Source organism: Petromyzon marinus, chromosome 70 (genome assembly GCF_048934315.1).
Source record: "Petromyzon marinus isolate PM22_M1 ecotype Great Lakes invasive population chromosome 70, UKy_Petmar_22M1.pri1.0, whole genome shotgun sequence".
In the NCBI taxonomy this organism is placed as follows: domain Eukaryota; kingdom Metazoa; phylum Chordata; class Hyperoartia; order Petromyzontiformes; family Petromyzontidae; genus Petromyzon; species Petromyzon marinus.
The window spans coordinates 4,033,785-4,054,872 of record NC_133736.1 but is presented as its reverse complement, the minus strand read 5'-3'; the positions used below and the strand labels follow the sequence as shown (position 1 = coordinate 4,054,872).

At 51.1% G+C, this 21,088-nt stretch overlaps 1 protein-coding gene across 2 annotated transcripts in view; it reads left to right on the top strand.

The window, feature by feature from the left end:
- LOC116957124 (glypican-6-like) overlaps positions 1-21,088 on the top strand; it is a 96,505-nt gene that overhangs the window by 35,987 nt on the left and 39,430 nt on the right. The window lies entirely within an intron of this gene.

Genomic DNA, 21,088 nt, shown 5'->3' with positions numbered 1-21,088 from the left:
CACACACACACTCACACTGCCATCGGTGGGCCGTGAGCGGGAATCGAACTCGGGACGCTGCCGTGTTCGTAGCGCAGCTGCGCCACGGCTCCCCACACACAGACAAAGATCCCCCGTGTAGCCTCTAACAGGGCTGTAGGGGCAAGTGCTGTTAGCGAGCAGCAGCACAGACAAAGATCCCCCGTGTAGCCTCTCACAGGCTGTAGGGGCAAGTGCTGTTAGCGAGCAGCAGCAGAACCTATACACAGACAAAGATCCCCCGTGTAGCCTCTAACAGGGCTGTAGGGGCAAGTGCTGTTAGCGAGTAGCAGCAGCACCTATACACAGACAAAGATCCCCCCTGTAGCCTCTAACAGGCTGTAGGGGCAAGTGCTGTTAGCGAGTAGCAGCAGCACCTATACACAGACAAAGATCCCCCGTGTAGCCTCTAACAGGCTGTAGGGGCAAGTGCTGTTAGCGAGTAGCAGCAGCGCCTATACACAGACAAAGATCCCCCGTGTAGCCTCTAACAGGCTGTAGGGGCAAGTGCTGTTAGCGAGCAGCAGCAGCACCTATACACAGACAAACATCCGCCCGTGTAGCCTCTAACAGGCTGTAGGGGCAAGTGCTGTTAGCGAGTAGCAGCAGCACCTATACACAGATCCCCCGTGTAGCCTCTAACAGGCTGTAGGGGCAAGTGCTGTTAGCGAGTAGCAGCAGCACCTATACACAGACAAAGATCCCCCGTGTAGCCTCTCACAGGCTGTAGGGGCAAGTGCTGTTAGCGAGTAGCAGCAGCACCTATACACAGACAAAGATCCCCCGTGTAGCCTCTCACAGGCTGTAGGGGCAAGTGCTGTTAGCGAGTAGCAGCAGCACCTATACACAGACAAAGATCCCCCCTGTAGCCTCTAACAGGCTGTAGGGGCAAGTGCTGTTAGCGAGCAGCACCTATGAAGGCCGGAACGGCACACGAGGGGGTTGGGTGGCCAGCACCACGCCCGACCGCCTTTGTCTCCCCAGTGGCGATGTTTTTACCCACCGCACCAGGTACTCACTTGAGGCTGAGTCGACCTAGGGGAGGCCCGGGACCGGTGCAGATGACCGTCACCGGTGTTGGCCGTGAGCGGGAATCGAACCCCGGGGTCGCCGGGTTCATAGCGCAGCGTGGCGCTAACCGCTACACTACCGCTCCCCACACACACACAGACAGACGCGCACGCACGCACACAGAGACTCTCAGAAGCCCCGTAGGGTCATGACCGGTTCAGATAATCGCTATCACTGGGTGTTGGTGGCGACCGTGAGCGGGAATCGAACTCGGGGGGGATCGCCCCGGTTGAATTTGGTGCTCGCCGCGTGGCTGCTGATTTTCTTTCCACTATTTTTTTTATTTCCAGGTGTTAGAGACCCCCTACCCCCACTCGGCTAAGTAGCCCTGCTTCAGAAGCGACCCCCTGGCTATCGCAAGTGGTGGCCCAACACAGTGGCTTATCGCGTGGAAATGTACAGCGGCAGCCGAATGCTCTGAACGCCTCGGGACGTCTATTCTTAATGTGGGGAGGGAGAAACCGGAGAACTCGGAGGAAAAATCCATCACGGGGAGAGAGAGAGAGAGAGAGCAGCAGTCGTCAGCGGTCGGGATCAAACCCACGACCTCCTGTATACCAGGTGAAGTAGTTAACATCTCCTAGCCACCGTGATGATGATGATGAGAGAGAGACACGCAAACTCCAAATATACAGCAGCAGCAGGCGTTGTCAGGGTCAGGATCGAACGCACAACTTCTTGTACACCAGGCGAGGTAGTTAACATCTCCTAGCCACTGTGGTGATGATGGGAGAGAGAGACACGCAAACTCCAAATATACAGCAGCAGACATCAGGGGTCAGGATCAAACCCACGACCTCCTGTATACCAGGTGAAGTAGTTAACATCTGCTAGCTACCGTGATGATGATGGGAGAGAGAGACACGCAAACTCCAAATATACAACAGCAGGCGTTGTCTGGGTCAGGATCGAACGCGCAACTTCTTGTACACCAGGCGAGGTAGTTAACATCTCCTAGCCACCGTGATGATGGGAGAGAGAGACACGCAAACTCCAAATACAGCAGCAGGCATCAGTGGTCAGGATCTAACCCACGACCTCCTGTATACCAGGTGAAGTAGTTAACATCTCCTAGCCACCGTGATGATGATGGGAGAGAGAGACACGCAAACACAGCAGCAGGCATCAGGGGTCAGGATCGAACCCACGACCTCCTGCATACCAGGCTAGGCAGTTAACATTTCCTAGCCTTAGTGATGATGATGAGAGAGACGCAAAACCTAAATATACAACAGCAGGCATCGTCAGGGTCGGGATCGAACCCACGACCTTCCTGCAAACGAGGCGAGGTGGTTAACATCTCCTAGCCACTGTGATGAGAGAGAGAGAGAGACACGCAGACTCCAAATATACAGCAACAGTCTTCAGGGGTCGAGATTTAACACACGACCTCCTGCATACCAGGTGAAGTAGTTAACATCTAGCCACGGTGATGATGAGAGAGAGAGAGAGACGCAAACTCTTAAATATATTCAGCAGCAGGCGTCGTCAGCGGTCAGGATCGAACCCACGACCTCCTGTATACCAGGTGAAGTAGTTAACATCTCCTAGCCACCGTGATGATGATGATGATGGGAGAGAGAGACACGCAAACACAGCAGCAGGCATCAGGGGTCAGGATCGAACCCACGACCTCCTGCATACGAGGCGAGGGAGTTCACATCCCCTAACCACCGCCTTGGCTGCCTATAGAAACGTTGTCGTGGGGCAAGGTGTAAGAAATCGCACAAGTTATTGTACAGCAGCGTCGCATTTTGTCGAATAAACGTTTTTTTAAAAATTCCCCCCTCCCTCCCGCTCCCGCCACGGAACAATAGCAAAAAAAAGTAGAGATGAAAATGCGAGGGCGCGTGTCTCTCTCTCTCTGAAGGCATTGTTGCGTGCGCAATGATCTCGCCCGGTGGACGTGTCTCCCTCTCTCTCTCTCTCTGAACTTTATAACTGGGAGGACTACTTATTATCTTGACGACGGGGCTGGTGGTGGTGGTGTGGGGGGTCGCTTAAGCCAAGCCGGATCATTGTTGGCGTCTTTTTTTTTTTTAAAGCGCCGTGTGTGTCCGCCGGGTTCTCTGGATTTATAAGGCACGCCGTTTTCCACCAACACCCACACAACACACACACACCACCACCACCACTCCTGTGGTTTTAAAATCAAAGGTTGAAGGGGTGTGCAGTGTTATAATCCGGTGTGTGTTCGTGCTCGTGTGTGTTCGAGGCGCTCGCTAACAGCACTTGCCCCAACCGTCTGCTGAGGCTATAACGGGGGGGGGGACGATCATTTGAACCGGTTCCTGGGCCTCCCCTAGGTCGACTCAGCCTCAAATGAGTAACCTGGTGCGGTGTGTAGTTTAAACATCGCCACTGGGGGAGACAAAGGCGGCCGGGCGTGGTTGCTGGTCACCCACCCCCCCTCGTGTGCCGTTCCGGCCTTCATAGGCGCTGCTCGCTAACAGCACTTGCCCCAGTAGTCTGTTACAGGCTACACGGGGGATCTTTGTCTGTGTATAGGTGCTGCTGCTGCTCGCTAACAGCACTTGCCCCTACAGCCTGTTAGAGGCTACACGGGGGATCTTTGTCTGTGTATAGGCGCTGCTGCTACTCGCTAACAGCACTTGTCCCTACAGCCTGTTAGAGGCTACACGGGGGATCTTTGTCTGTGTATAGGTGCTGCTGCTGCTCGCTAACAGCACTTGCCCCAACAGTCTGTTACAGGCTACACGGGGGGATCTATGTCTTTGTGTGTGGGGGGAGCGGTTGTTTAGCAGTGGGGGGCCCATGGCACCCGGGGTCTGTCCCGTGACCTCCTGCCAGCGGGCGTTCGACACTTCACGTGGCCTTAAAGTGCACCTAGCCTGGCACAGGCGCCGTGGGGACGTCGCCACCACTTAGCGGCGAATGGCGGCTGTTGTTTTTGTTGGTGGGGGGGGGGCGGTGGTGTAGCAGTGAGCGCTAACGCCACGCTACGAACCTGGCAGAGAACCGACTTCGATTCCCGCTCACGGCCACCTCCACCACTCGGCGATAGCGATGATCTGAACCGGTCCTGGGCCTCCCCCCTAGGTCTACTCGGCCTCAATTGAGTTACCTGGTGCGGCGTGTAGTGAACATCGCCACTGGGGAGACAAAGGCGGCCGGGCGTGGTTGCTGGCCACCCACCGCCTCGTGTGCCACGGCGCCGGTCTTCAAAGGTTCGGGCTAAGAGCACTTGCCCCTACAGTCTGTTCAGGCTATACGGGGCATGGGGATCTTTGCCTTATGTGCGTGGGGAGCGGTGGTGCAGCGGTTAGCGTGCTTCGCCGCGCTATGAACCCGGCGTGTGAGTGAATAACAAAAAAAAAACATACAATTATTAAACTAGATTCGATGCTCTGGTTCTTTCGGTGAAGTCACGCGGAAAGAAATGTAATTAAGTAATAATGGAATACGACGTTTCGATTGCGACACAAGCAGCCATCGTCAGGTACAAATGAATGAGACATTTCCAGGTTCGCTAGGCTTGTTTTCTCGTTCGTTTGTCCATGATGATTGTTGCTTGTGTTGTAATCGAAACGTCGTACCGTACAATAATTTTTTTTTTTTAAGTTTAAATGTTCGCAAAGGCCAGAGATGCTGAACCCAGCCTGGCACGCACCCACTCAGATTCTTAAACGTCAAACCTTGGACCTGGTTGTTTATTTACCTCCTCAGGGGGTTGTGTTGGCGGTCGTGGCGGGGGGGGGGTTCATCGTGGCCACGTCCGAGTTGGCGCTCGTAGTGTTGGGGATGCCACGGTGGCTAGGAGATGTTGACTACCTCGCCAGGTATTCAGGAGGTCGTGGGTTCTATCCCGACCCTGACGACGCCTGCTGCTGTATATTTTAAGTCTGCGTGTCTCTCATCACCATCACAGTGGCTAGGAGATGTTGACTACCTCGCCTGGTATACATGAGGTTGTGGGTTCGATACCGACCCTGACGACGTCTGCTGCTGTATATTTGAAGTCTGCGTGTCTCTCATCATCATCACAGTGGCTAGGAGATGTTGACTACCTCGCCTGGTATACAGGAGGTCGTGGGTTCGATCCTGACCCCTGACACCTGCTGCTGTATATTTGGAGCTTGTGTGGCTCTCTCGCTCTCATCATCATCACGGTGGCTAGGAGATGTTAACTACCTCGCCTGGTATACAGGAGGTCGTGGGTTCGATACCGACCCTGACGACGCCTGCTGCTGCTGTATATTTGGGAGTCTGCGTGTCTCTCTCATCATCATCATCATGGTGGCTAGGAGATGTTGACTACCTCTCCTGGTATATGGGAGGTCGTGTTTCGATCCTAACCCTGACGACGCCTGCTGCTGCTGTATATTTGGAGTCTGCGTGTCTCTCTCTCTTCATCATCACAGTGGCTAGGAGGTGTTGACGACCTCGCCTGGTGTACAGGAGGTCCTGGGTTCACTCCCGACCCTGACGACGCCTGCTGAACATTTGGAGCTTGCTTGTCTCTCTCTCTCTCTCCGTGGCCGCGTGGATTTTTTCTCACGACCCCCTCGGTTTTTCCCTCCCACATTTAGAATCAACATCACGCATTTTTGAATATTTGACTGCTAGAAAAGTCCACGTTACAAGCCACTTTATTGAGCAGCTATCATTTGTGATGGCGAGGTCGCTGCTGAAAAAAGAGCCATGTAGCTCAGTGGGCCTTAACTTGGTGAAATGAAAAAAACAAATGTCTTCTTGGTTCTTTCGGTAAAGTCACCATGTAGAATGGAAATAAAATAATAAAATTAAAACATAATAAAATAAAATTCTCACGACGTTTTGGCCACAACACAAGTAGCCTTCTTCAGGTGAAGGAACAGAACTGTCGGGATGACAGCGCTTCAGTGAACGCTGCAAAGCTTGGCAGCGTCTTTTAAGCTGGGTGGGAGGAGCAGAGCGCCTTGACGAAGGAGTTTACGTATCAACAGAAGAATTTGGCATTGAAGTAGCTGTGTTAAAGTGTTGAATTAGCAGGGTGTTAAAGTCAGAAATTAGCATGTAACTGGGAGATTAGCATGATGTTCATGCGAGGGATTAGCATGTAACTGGTCACGGAAATCGAAATAAAAGAAATAGTTTATAGGTTTATCCTGAGTTGTGCGAGTGGGCCCTATTTATAGGGGGGGGGGACCGTTTTTGCGAGTATCCAAAATGATGAAAAATAAAAATGTTTTTTTTTAGTTTACCCCTTTCTCTGGCAATAAAACACAGAAGTTGTGTTCAGATGTTCAAACACCAAATAGGCATCTTCAAGTACTGCATTAAGCACACATGCTTGTGGCGAACACACGTGCTCTGATAACAATAACGATGTGTGGCATTGTCTTTGAAACCGATTGGGGCCTACACCATCGACGGCAGAAACCTTCTTTATGGCCTAGTCTCAGTGTTAGTAGACCAGAGAACAACACCACAAGGCCTAGTCTCAGTAGACCAGAGAACAACGCCACAAGGCCTAGTCTCAGTGGACCAGAGAACAACGCCAAAAGGCCTAGTCTCAGTGGACCAGAGAAGAACGCCACAAGGCCTAGTGTCAGTGTCAGTAGACCAGAGAACAACGCCTCAAGGCCTAGTCTCAGTGTCAGTAGACCAGAGAACAACGCCTCAAGGCCTAGTCTCAGTCTCAGTAGACCAGGGAACAACGCCACAAGGCCTAGTCTCAGTAGACCAGAGAAGAACACCACAAGGCCTAGTCTCAGTGTCAGTAGACCAGAGAACAACGCCACAAGGCCTAGTCTCAGTAGACCAGAGAACAACGCCTCAAGGCCTAGTCTCAGTGTCAGTAGACCAGAGAACAACGCCTCAAGGCCTAGTCTCAGTCTCAGTAGACCAGAGAACAATGCCACAAGGCCTAGTCTCAGTGGACCAGAGAACAACGCCACAAGGCCTAGTGTCAGTGTCAGTAGACCAGAGAACAACGCCACAAGGCCTAGTGTCAGTCTCAGTAGACCAGAGAACAACGCCACAAGGCCTAGTCTCAGTGTCAGTGGACCAGAGAACCACGCCACAAGGCCTAGTCTCAGTGTCAGTAGACCAGAGAACAACACCACAAGGCCTAGTCTCAGTAGACCAGAGAACAACGCCACAAGGCCTAGTCTCAGTGTCAGTAGACCAGAGAACAACACCACAAGGCCTAGTCTCAGTGTCAGTAGACCAGAAAACAACACCACAAGGCCTAGTCTCAGTGTCAGTAGACCAGAGAACAACGCCACAAGGCCTAGTGTCAGTGTCAGTAGACCAGAGAACAACACCACAAGGCTTAGTCTCAGTAGACCAGAGAACAACACCACAAGGCCTAGTCTCAGTGTCAGTGGACTAGAGAACAACGCCACAAGGCCTAGTCTCAGTGTCAGTAGACCAGAAAACAACACCACAAGGCCTAGTCTCAGTCTCAGTAGACCAGAGAACAACGCCACAAGGCCTAGTCTCAGTGTCAGTAGACCAGAGAACAACACCACAAGGCCTAGTCTCAGTAGACCAGAGAACAACGCCACAAGGCCTAGTCTCAGTGTCAGTGGACCAGAGAACAACGCCACAAGGCCTAGTCTCAGTAGACCAGAGAACAACGCCACAAGGCCTAGTCTCAGTGTCAGTAGACCAGAGAACAACACCACAAGGCCTAGTCTCAGTGCCAGTAGACCAGAGAACAACACCACAAGGCCTAGTCTCAGTGTCAGTAGACCAGAGAACAACACCACAAGGCCTAGTCTCAGTGTCAGTAGACCAGAGAACAACACCACAAGGCCTAGTCTCAGTAGACCAGAGAACAACGCCACAAGGCCTAGTCTCAGTGTCAGTAGACCAGAGAACAACACCACAAGGCCTAGTCTCAGTAGACCAGAGAACAATGCCACAAGGCCTAGTCTCAGTGTCAGTGGACCAGAGAACAACACCACAAGGCTTAGTGTCAGTCTCAGTAGACCAGAGAACAACCCCACAAGGCCTAGTCTCAGTGTCAGTAGACCAGAGAACAACACCACAAGGGTCTAGTCTCAGTGTCAGTAGACCAGAGAACAACACCACAAGGCCTAGTCTCAGTGTCAGTAGACCAGAGAACAACACCACAAGGCCTAGTCTCAGTAGACCAGAGAACAACGCCACAAGGCCTAGTCTCAGTGTCAGTAGACCAGAGAACAACGCCTCAAGGCCTAGTCTCAGTGTCAGTAGACCAGAGAACAACACCACAAGGGTCTAGTCTCAGTGTCAGTAGACCAGAGAACAACGCCACAAGGCCTAGTCTCAGTGTCAGTGGACCAGAGAACAACGCCACAAGGCCTAGTCTCAGTATCAGTAGACCAGAGAACAACGCCACAAGGCCTAGTCTCAGTGGACCAGAGAACAACGCCACAAGGCCTAGTGTCAGTGTCAGTAGACCAGAGAACAACACCACAAGGCCTAATCTCAGTAGACCAGAGAACAACACCACAAGGCCTAGTATCAGTAGACCAGAGAACAACGCCACAAGGCCTAGTCTCAGTAGACCAGAGAACAACTCCACAAGGCCTAGTCTCAGTGTCAGTAGACCAGAGAACAACGCCACAAGGCCTAGTCTCAGTGAACCAGAGAACAACGCCACAAGGCCTAGTCTCAGTGTCAGTAGACCAGAGAACAACGCCACAAGGCCTAGTCTCAGTGTCAGTGGACCAGAGAACAACGCCACAAGGCCTAGTATCAGTAGACCAGAGAACAACTCCACAAGGCCTAGTGTCAGTGTCAGTAGACCAGAGAACAACGCCACAAGGCCTAGTGTCAGTAGACCAGAGAACAACGCCACAAGGCCTAGTCTCAGTGTCAGTAGACCAGAGAACAGCGCTACAAGGCCTAGTCTCAGTCTCAGTAGACCAGAGAACAACGTCACAAGGCCTAGTCTCAGTAGACCAGAGAACAACGTCACAAGGCCTAGTCTCGGTCTCAGTAGACCAGAGATCAACGCCACAAGGCCTAGTCTCAGTCTCAGTAGACCAGAGATCAACGCCACAAGGCCTAGTCTCAGTAGACCAGAGAACAACACCACAAGGCCTAGTCTCAGTCTCAGTAGACCAGAGATCAACGCCACAAGGCCTAGTCTCAGTAGACCAGAGAACAACACCACAAGGCCTAGTCTCAGTGTCAGTAGACCAGAGAACAACGCCACAAGGCCTAGTCTCAGTGGACCAGAGAACAACGCCACAAGGCCTAGTCTCAGTGTCAGTGGACCAGAGAACAACGCCACAAGGCCTAGTATCAGTAGACCAGAGAACAACGCCACAAGGCCTAGTCTCAGTAGACCAGAGAACAACTCCACAAGGCCTAGTGTCAGTGTCAGTAGACCAGAGAACAACGCCACAAGGCCTAGTGTCAGTAGACCAGAGAACAACGCCACAAGGCCTAGTCTCAGTGTCAGTAGACCAGAGAACAGCGCTACAAGGCCTAGTCTCAGTCTCAGTAGACCAGAGAACAACGTCACAAGGCCTAGTCTCAGTCTCAGTAGACCAGAGATCAACGCCACAAGGCCTAGTCTCAGTAGACCAGAGAACAACGTCACAAGGCCTAGTCTCAGTAGACCAGAGATCAACGCCACAAGGCCTAGTCTCAGTAGACCAGAGAACAACGCCACAAGGCCTAGTCTCAGTGTCAGTAGACCAGAGAACCACGCCACAAGGCGGGAACAGTACAAAGACAAATCTTGATTTGAAGCTTTCGTGGACTGCAGGAATCCATACTCTTTGGTTCTTTCGGTAAAGGCACGTAGGCGATAAAATAAATAATAAAGAAATTCATACATATATAAAAAATAGAAATACATTTTAGTTATAAATCAAGTTTATTTCTTTTATTTATTTCTATATTTTTTATTTTGTTGCAATATTTTTTATTTATTTACGATTTTCAATATTTATTTATCATTTATTTTTTCGCCTACGTGACTTTACCGAAACAACCAAAGAGTGGATCCTTGCAGTCACGAAAACTTCAAATCTAGAAAGCACGTATGCACGCTTTGTACTGCCGGGCGTCACGCGAGCACAACTGATACACAAGTGCTTTGATGTACGACTGCGTTGGATCACGAACACGCTTTCGGGACGAATTATGCTCGCAATCCAAGGTTTTATATTCAAGAATACTGTTTGATCGTACGTGAAACTATGTTTACTTCGCCAGGTACTGCCCCCACAGAGCTACGTTGCTCTCGTTCTGAGAGGCGACCCTGGGGCTATCACAAACGATAGCTCGACCAAGTGGGTTGAGAGCCATCATCATCGTCATCATCATCATGACGTGGGGAAAAGCATAGCAGCCAAATTACAGTAAAACCTTGGGATTGCGAGCATTATTCGTTCCGGAAACGTGTTTGTGATGCAAAGCACTCGTATATCAAAGCACTCGTATATCAAAGCACTCGTATATCAAAGCACTCGTATATCAAAGCACTCGTATCTCAAAGCACTCGTATATCAAAGCACTCGTACATCAAAGCACTCGTACATCAAAGCACTCGCACATCAAAGCACTCGTACATCAAAGCACTCGTACATCAAAGCACTCGTATATCAAAGCGCTCGTATATCAAAGCACCCGTAGTATATCAGTTGTGATCACGTGACGCTCGATGAGACAAAGCGTACTTCACGTACACTGCTCGTATTGCAAGACCCTCGCTCGTTTATCAAATTAATATTTATTTTCAAATTTTGCTCGTCTTGCAAAACACTCGCAGGCCAAGTTACTCGAAATCCACAAGGTTTTACTGTGTAGTGTAGTGTGTAGTGTATAGTGTAGTGTGTAGTGTAGTGTATAGTGTAGTATGTAGTGTAGTGTGTAGTGTAGTATGTAGTGTAGTGTATAGTGTAGTATGTAGTGTAGTGTGTAGTGTAGTATGTAGTGTAGTGTATAGTGTAGTATGTAGTGTAGTGTGTAGTGTAGTATGTAGTGTATAGTGTAGTATGTAGTGTATAGTATGTAGTGTGTAGTATGTAGTGTATAGTGTAGTATGTAGTGTATAGTGCAGTATGTAATGTATAGTGTAGTGTAGTATGTAGTGTATAGTGTGTAGTGTATAGTGTAGTGTATAGTGTATAGTATGTAGTGTATAGTGTAGTATGTAGTTAAGGTTATACGGGAATGGGTGGGTGGGGGTGGAGATCTTTGTTATTCCGCGAACAGTGGAGGTCCTGGACCGGTTCAAATAATCCAACAGTGGGACGCTGCTGGATTATTTTTATTTTAGTTCCCGCCAGTGGACGGCCGCTTTGTGTTGCGATCGAAACGTCCTCCTTGATTTTATTTCTACCCACCACGTGATGGCGTCACCGAAAGAATCAAGGAGGATGGATTCCTGCAGTCACGAAAACTTCAACTGAAGATTGTTTTGTGAATGTTACTCAATGTTTTGTGTGACTGTGCGTGTCTGAGTGTGCGTCTGTGTGTCAGTGGGGAGCGGTAGTGTAGCCGGGTTAGCAGCCTTCGCCACGAACCTGGAGAGCCGAATTCGATTCCCGCTCACGGCCAACACCGGTGACGGTTATCTGAACCGGTCCTGGGCCTCCCCTAGGTCGACTCGGCCTCAAATGAGTACCTGGTGCGGTGGATAAAAAAATCGCCACTGGGGAGGCTAAGGCGGTCGGGCGTGGTGCCGGCCACCCACCCCCTCGTGTGCCGTTCCGGCCTTCAGAGGTGCTGCTCGCTAACAGCACTTGCCCCTACAGTCTGTTAAGGCTACACGGGGGATCTTTGTCTTTTGTCTGTGTGTCAGTGGGGAGCGGTAGTGTAGCCGGGTTAGCAGCCTTCGCCACGAACCTGGAGAGCCGAATTCGATTCCCGCTCACGGCCAACGCCGGTGACGATTATCTGAACCGGTCCAGGGCCTCCCCCCGGATCGACTCGACCTGGTGCGCGGTGCGTAGTAAACATGGCCACTGGGGAGACAAAGGCGGTCGGGGGCGTGGTTCGTGGCCACCCACTCCCTCCTCGTGTGCCACAGTGCCGGCCTTAATAGGTGCTCGCTAACAGCACTTGCCCCTACAGCCTGTTAAGAGTTCTCGGGCTGTCTTAGTTGTGCTGTACCTGTGTGTGTCTTTGTATATACAGATAGTCCCCGAGTTAAGATGGTCCGACTTACGATACTTCGATCTTACGATGGCGATTACGATACGACAAAAATTGTATGTATGATACGTTACGATACGTTCAATGCATGTTAAAAAGTTTTTTTTTAATAGCATATAGGAGGATTGTTTCCTGAAAAAAAACGTTCTATTAAATTGCAGTTCATATAGGTAGGCTAAGAATTTACCCTGTTTTTTTTACATTTTACTGTGCAACACAGTATTGTAATTAATACATACATACACTGTATAGTTTATACAGTACGGTAGTGTAAATTGCTGTTTTGACCAATTATCACCATTCTTTAGGATTCCTGGGTAGGCTAAGGCCATCTTCGACTTACGATATTTTTGACTTACGGTGTGGTCGTAACGCATCTCCATCGTAAATAGAGGACTGCCCTGGATTTGTCTTCGTGTGAGTGCATGCGTGTTAGGGTGTTTTGTCAAAGTTACTATGTACTTTTGTGAGTGCGAGTGTTTTTTTTGCGAGTGTGTGTGTGCCTGTGAGTGTGTGTGTGTTCCTGTGAGTGTGTGTGTGTGCCTGTGAGTGTGTGTGTGCCTGTGTGGGTGCCTGTGAGTGTGTGTGTGTGCCTGTGAGTGTGTGTGTACCTGTGCGTGTGCCTGTGAGTGTGCCTGTGAGTGTGTGTGTGTGTTCATGTGAGTGTGTGTGTGCCTGTGTGTGTGTGTGTGCCTGTGTGTGTGCCTGTGTGTGTGCATGTGCGTGTGTGTGTGTGCATGTGAGTGTGTGTGTGTGCCTGTGTGTGCCTGTGAGTGTGTGTGTGCACTTGCCCCTACAGTCTGTTACAGACTATATGGGGGATCTTTGTCTTTGCCTTGGAGTGTGTGTGTGCCTGTGAGTGTGTGTGTGCCTGTAAGTGTGCGTGTGTGCCTGTAAGTGTGCGTGTGTGCCTGTGAGTGTGCGTGTGTGCCTGTGAGTGTGCGTGTGTGCCTGTGAGTGTGCGTGTGTGCCTGTGAGTGTGCGTGTGTGCCTGTGTGTGTGCCTGTGAGTGTGTGTGCCTGTGAGTGTGTGTGTCAGTGTGTTTTAGTTTAGAAAAAAAACTTCCTAGCCAGCATATTTGAGATATTTTGCTTTGGGAATGCGTCATGTTCTATGATGCCGGAATGTGTTATCCAGCCCTGCAGACTTTGCTCATTACGTATGTATGTGCAAAACGTGTGTGTGTGCGCGTGCATGTGTTTACCCTGTGTGTGTACTTGTATGTATTGTTGATGCATGTATTGTTGATGTATGTATTGTGGATGCATGTATTGTGGATGCATGTATTGTGGATGCATGTATTGTTGATGCATGCATTGTTGGTGTGTGTGTATTGTAGATGCATGTATTGTAGATGCATGTATTGTAGATGTATGTATTGTTGATGCATGTATTGTGGATGCGTGTATTGTGGATGCGTGTATTGTTGGTGTGTGTGTATTGTAGATGTGTGTGTATTGTAGATGTATGTATTGTAGATGTAGCAGTTAGCGCTACGCTGCACTACGAATCTGGCCACCCTGAGTTCGATTCCTGCTCTTGGCCAACACCGGTCCTGCACGTCCCCTAGATCGACTCAGCCTAGTCTCAGTGTGATGTGTACACACTGCCACCGGGGAGACAAAGGCGGCCGGGCGTGGTGCTGGCAACCCACCCCCTCGTGTGCCGTGCCGGCCTTAATAGGTGCTGCTCGCTAACAGCACTTGCCCCGAACACTCTGTTAAGGCTATAGGGGTGACGAGATGTTAACTACCTCGCCTGGTGTACGGGAGGTCGTGGGTTCCATCCCGGACCCTAACGAATGCCTGTTGCTGTATATGCAGAGTTTGAGTGTCTCTGTCTGTCCCCGTGGTGAGATGTTAACTACCTCGCCTGGTGTACGGGAGGTCGTGGGTTCCATCACGGATCCTAACGAATGCCGGTTGCTGTATATGCGGAGTTTGAGTGTCTCTGTCTGTCCCCGTGGTGAGATGTTAACTCCTTTGCCTGGTGTACAGGAGGTCGTGGGTTTGATCTCGGACCCTGACGCCCGTTGTATTTTCGGAGTTGGCATGTGTCTCTCTCTCTCTCTGTCCCCGTGGTGAGATGTTAACTCCTTCGCCTGGTATACGGGAGGTCGTGGGTTCCATCCCGGACCCTAACGAATGCCTGTTGCTGTATATGCGAAGTTTGAGTGTCTCTCTCTGTCCCCGTGGTGAGATGTTAACTACCTTCGCCCGGTGTACGGGAGGTCGTGGGTTCCATCCCGGCCCCGACACCCGTTGTTTCTTCGGAGTTGGCATGTGTCTCAACGTGGTCCACCGCGTGGATTTTCCTCCGGATCCCCCCCGGTTTGCCCCTCCACGTTCAGCAACGCGCGTGCAGAGTGTTTGGCTGCTGCCATGAATGTCCACGTGATGCGGCGTTGCGTCATGACATCATTCACACAGAGACCCATAGACTATTCACATCACCTCCACAGAGACCCATAGACTCATCACATCACCCGCACAGAGACCCATAGACTCATCACATCACTCACACAGAGACCCATAGACTCATCACATCACCCGCACAGAGACCCATAGACTCATCACGTCACCCGCACAGACACCCATAGACTCATCACATCACCCGCACAGAGACCCATAGACTCATCACGTCACCCGCACAGACACCCATAGACTCATCACGTCACCCGCACAGAGACCCATAGACTCATCACGTCACCCGCACAGACACCCATAGACTCATCACGTCACCCGCACAGAGACCCATAGACTCATCACGTCACCCGCACAGAGACCCATAGACTCATCACGTCACCCGCACAGAGACCCATAGACTCATCACATCACCCGCACAGACCCATAGACTCATCACGTCACCCGCACAGAGACCCATAGACTCATCACGTCACCCGCACAGAGACCCATAGACTCATCACATCACCCGCACAGAGACCCATAGACTCATCACGTCACCCGCACAGAGACCCATAGACTCATCACGTCACCCGCACAGAGACCCATAGACTCATCACGTCACCCGCACAGAGACCCATAGACTCATCACGTCACCCGCACAGAGACCCATGGACTCATCACGTCACCCGCACAGAGACCCATAGACTCATCACGTCACCCGCACAGAGACCCATAGACTCATCACGTCACCCGCACAGAGACCCATAGACTCATCACGTCACCCGCACAGAGACCCATAGACTCATAACGTCACCCGCACAGAGACCCATAGACTCATCACGTCACCCGCACAGAGACCCATAGACTCATCACGTCACCCGCACAGAGACCCATAGACTCACACAGAGACCCATAGACTCATCACATAGAGACCCATAGACTCACACAGAGACCCATAGACTCACACAGAGACCCATAGACTCACACAGCGACCCATAGACTCATCACATAGAGACCCATAGACTCGCACAGAAACCCATAGACTCGCACAGAAACCCATAAACTCATCACGTGACCCGCACAGAGACCCATTGACTCATCACGTCACCCGCACAGAGACCCATAGACTCATCACGTCACCCGCACAGAGACCCATAGACTCATCACGTCACCCGCACAGAGACCCATAGACTCATCACGTCACCCGCACAGAGACCCATAGACTCACACAGAGACCCATAGACTCATCACATAGAGACCCATAGACTCACACAGAGACCCATAGACTCACACAGAGACCCATAGACTCACACAGCGACCCATAGACTCATCACATAGAGACCCATAGACTCGCACAGAAACCCATAGACTCGCACAGAAACCCATAAACTCATCACGTGACCCGCACAGAGACCCATTGACTCATCACGTCACCCGCACAGAGACCCATAGACTCATCACGTCACCCGCACAGAGACCCATAGACTCATCACGTCACCCGCACAGAGACCCATAGACTCATCACGTCACCCGCACAGAGACCCATAGACTCATCACGTCACCCGCACAGAGACCCATAGACTCATCACGTCACCCGCACAGAGACCCATAGACTCATCACGTCACTCGCACAGAGATCCATAGACTCATCACATCACCCGCACAGAGACCCATAGACTCATCACATCACCCGCAGAGATCCATAGACTCATCACGTCACCCGCACAGAGACCCATAGACTCATCACGTCACCCGCACAGAGACCCATTAACTCATCACGTCACCCGCACAGAGACCCATAGACTCATCACGTCACCCGCACAGAGACCCATAGACTCATCACGTCACCCGCACAGAGACCCATAGACTCATCACGTCACCCGCACAGAGACCCGTTAACTCATCACGTCACCCGCCCAGAGACCCATAGACTCATCACGTCACCCGCACAGAGACCCATAGACTCATCACGTCACCCGCACAGAGACCCATTAACTCATCACGTCACCCGCACAGAGACCCATAGACTCATCACGTCACCCGCACAGAGACCCATAGACTCATCACGTCACCCGCACAGAGACCCATGGATTCGCACACCGCATCGCGCCGCGCTTTCAGATGCGCTTCTGCGGCCGTCTGGAACGCTCTTCGTTCCGACATTAGGAAGCCACTTATGGGTGTGGGTATCTATGGGTTTCTTCCTTCTGATATTAGGACCCTCCCCCACTGCACCTCCGACAAGCACAGATGTGTGGACCCCATACCCCGTTGAGTTTTCACGTCCATGCGGAGTACAGCCGCTGCAATACGGGCTTAGGAAATGTTGTCTATTTGTTTGTGTTTCTCTCGCTTGTGATGGGACTTTGTAGGATGAACGTTGAGGTTTATAAGGGGCACGGGGTGAGCAATATGGTCTGAGTTGGTCTATAATAAGGCAGGGCACTGATAAGGGGTTGACAGCTATGTAGCAGTGTATAGTGTATCGTAGTGTAGTGTATGGTGTAGTGTATAGTGTAGTGTATAGTAGTGTCTAGTGTAGTGTCTGGTGTAGTGTATAGAGTAGTGTATGGTGGAGTGTATAGTAGTTTATAGAGTAGTGTGTAGTGTAGTGTATAGTAGTGTAGTGTGTAGTAGTGTATAGTGTAGTGTATAGTAGTGTATAGTGTAGTGTATAGTAGTGTAGTGTATAGAGTAGTGTGTAGTAGTGTATAGTGTAGAGTAGTGTATAGTGTAGTGTATAGTAGTGTATGGTGTAGTGTATAGTAGTGTAGTGTATAGTAGTGTAGTGTATAGTGTAGGATATTGTAGTGTGTGGTGGAGTGTATAGTAGTGTAGTGTATAGTGGTGTAGTGTATAGTAGTGTATAATAGTGTGTAGTGCATAGTGTAGTGTTTAGTAGTGTATAGTGTAGTATATAGTAGTGTATAGTGTAGTGTATAGTAGTGTATGGTGTAGTGTATAGGATGAACGTTGAGATTTATAAGGGGCACGGGGTGACCCAATATGGTCTGAATTTGGTCTGGAATCAGGCAGGGCGCTAAGCGGCTTGTCGGGAAGGGATTGGCACCGCTGGCTACGTATGGCGTGACAGAAGTTCGGCTTACGTACGCACTCTCATCCGTGTGCGTCTCTCTCTACCTGTCTCTGTCACCCGTGTGTGTGTGTGGGAGTTGACTCACACCAATGTGTCTCACGCTCACCCTCTCCTCCTCCTCCTCCCCCCACAGCAACCTCGTCCCCCCCCCCTGCTCCTCCTCCCCCGTCAATGTTTGAAACTCGGGAAGAATGTGGGTTGGGGGTTGGAGAGGAGAGGAGAGAGAGGGGAGGGGGGCGAAATCCACGTCTCACTCCCAGCCCAGCCAACAGAGAGCCACATTCTTTCCCGCAAAAAAACAACACCACGCACAAAGTCATTAAGCAGAACTTTAGTGGCGACGAAGGCTTGCCCCGTGATGCCCAGCACACACGCAGCACACCACACATAGCACTACACAACACCACACATAGCACGCACACATAGAACACCACACATAGCACACACACACAACACCACACAACACCACACATAGCACCACACAACACCACACCACACAACACCACACAACACCACACAACACCACACCACACAACACCACACAACACCACACATAGCACCACACAACACCACACATAGCACACACACACAGAACACCACACATAGCACGCACACATAGAACACCACACATAGCACACACACACAACACCACACATAGCACACACAGAACACCACACAACACCACACATAGCACGCACACAACACCACACATAGCACCACACAACACCACACATAGCACCACACAACACCACGCATAGCACCACACAACACCACGCATAGCACCACACAACACCACACATAGCACCACACATAGCACCACACATAGCACGCACACACAGAACACCACACAACACCACACATAGCACACACAACACCACACACAGAACACCACACAACACCACGCATAGCACACACACACACAACACCACACATAGCACACACACAACACCACACATAGCACACACACAGAACACCACACAACACCACACAACACCACACATAGCACCACACAACACCACACATAGCACACACAACACCACACATAGCACCACACAACACCACACATAGCACACACACAGAACACCACACAACACCACACACAGAACACCACACAACACCACGCATAGCACACACACAACACCACACAACACCACACAACACCACACATAGCACGTATACACAGAACACCACACAACACCACACAACACCACACATAGCACGCACACACCACCACACATAGCACACACAACACCACACATAGCACACACACACAACACCACACATAGCACGTATACACAGAACACCACACAACACCACACAACACCACACATAGCACGCACACAACACCACACAACACCACACATAGCACGCACACAACACCACACAACACCACACATAGAACGCACACATAGCACACACAACACCACACATAGCACACACACAGAAGACCACACATAGCACACACACACAACACCACACATAGCACGTATACACACAACACCACACAACACCACACATAGCACGCACACAACACCACACAACACCACACATAGAACGCACACATAGCACACACAACACCACACATAGCACACACACAGAAGACCACACATAGCACGCACACAACACCACACACAGCACGCACACAGAACACCACACACAGCACACACAACACCACACAGAACACCACACAACACCACACACAGCACGCACACAACACCACATACAACTCGCACACAACACCACATACAACTCGCACACAGCACACACTGCACACACACAAAACACCACACACCACAACATACACAACACACATACAAGCACACACACAACACCACACATAAACAATACCACACATAGTACATAAACAACAACACACACAACACCATACACAACACACACACACACAGCACGCACACACACCACACAACACCACACACGGCACACACGCAACAACACGCAACAACACATAGTACACGGACACACAACACACACAGGACACACAACAAACACAACAGCATGCACAACAAACACAACAGCGTGCACAACACCACACGCTCTTTGCTCTTACCACTCACTCGTGCAAAGAGGACATTGACCCCCCCCCCCCCCCATTAACAAGCTGTAGGGGCAAGTGCTGTTAGCGAGTAGCAGCAGCACCTATACACAGACAAAGATCCCCCGTGTAGCCTCTAACAGGCTGTAGGGGCAAGTGCTGTTAGCGAGCAGTAGCAGCACCTATACACAGACAAAGATCCCCCGTGTAGCCTAACAGGCTTTAGGGGAAAGTGCTGTTAGCGAGTAGCAACAGCACCTATACACAGACAAAGATCCCCCGTGTAGTCTCTAACAGGCTGTAGGGGCAAGTGCTGTTAGCGAGCAGTAGCAGCACCTATACACAGACAAAGATCCCCCATGTAGCCTCTCACAGGCTGTAGGGGCAAGTGCTGTTAGCGAGTAGCAACAGCACCTATACACAGACGAAGATCCCCCGTGTAGCCTCTCACAGGCTGTAGGGGCAAGTGCTGTTAGCGAGTAGCAGCAGCACCTATACACAGACAAAGATCCCCCGTGTAGCCTCTAACAGACTGCAGGGGCAAGTGCTGTTAGCGAGTAGCAGCAGCACCTATACACAGACAAAGATCCCCCGTGTAGCCTCTAACACGCTGTAGGGGCAAGTGCTGTTAGCGAGTAGAAGCAGCACCTATACACAGACAAAGATCCCCCGTGTAGCCTCTAACAGGCTGTAGGGGCAAGTGCTGTTAGCGAGTAGCAACAGCACCTATACACAGACAAAGATCCCCCGTGTAGCCTCTAACAGGCTGTAGGGGCAAGTGCTGTTAGCGAGCAGCGCCTATGAAGGCTACCGGCGATGTGGCACACGAGATGGGGTGAGTGGCCAAACACCACGCCCGGCCGCCTTTGTCTCTCCCCCAGTAGCGATGTTGTACGCACCGCACCAGGTACTCATTGGAGGCTGAGTCGACTTAGGGGGGTGCCCCAGGAACTGTTCAGATAATCGTCACCGGTGTTGGCCGTGAGCGGGAATCAGCGGGCCAACCGCGACACCACCGCTCCCCATTTACTCGCGCACACACACACATGCACACACACACATGCACACACACACACATGCAGACACACGCGCGCACACACACACGCACGCGCACACACGCACACGCACGCGTGCACACACACGTGCGCACACACACACGCACACACACACACTCGCGCACACACACACACTCGCGCACACACACACATGCACACACACACATGCAGACACACGCGCGCACACACACACGCACGCGCACACACGCACACGCACGCGTGCACACACACGTGCGCACACACACACGCACACACACACACACTCGCGCACACACACACACAT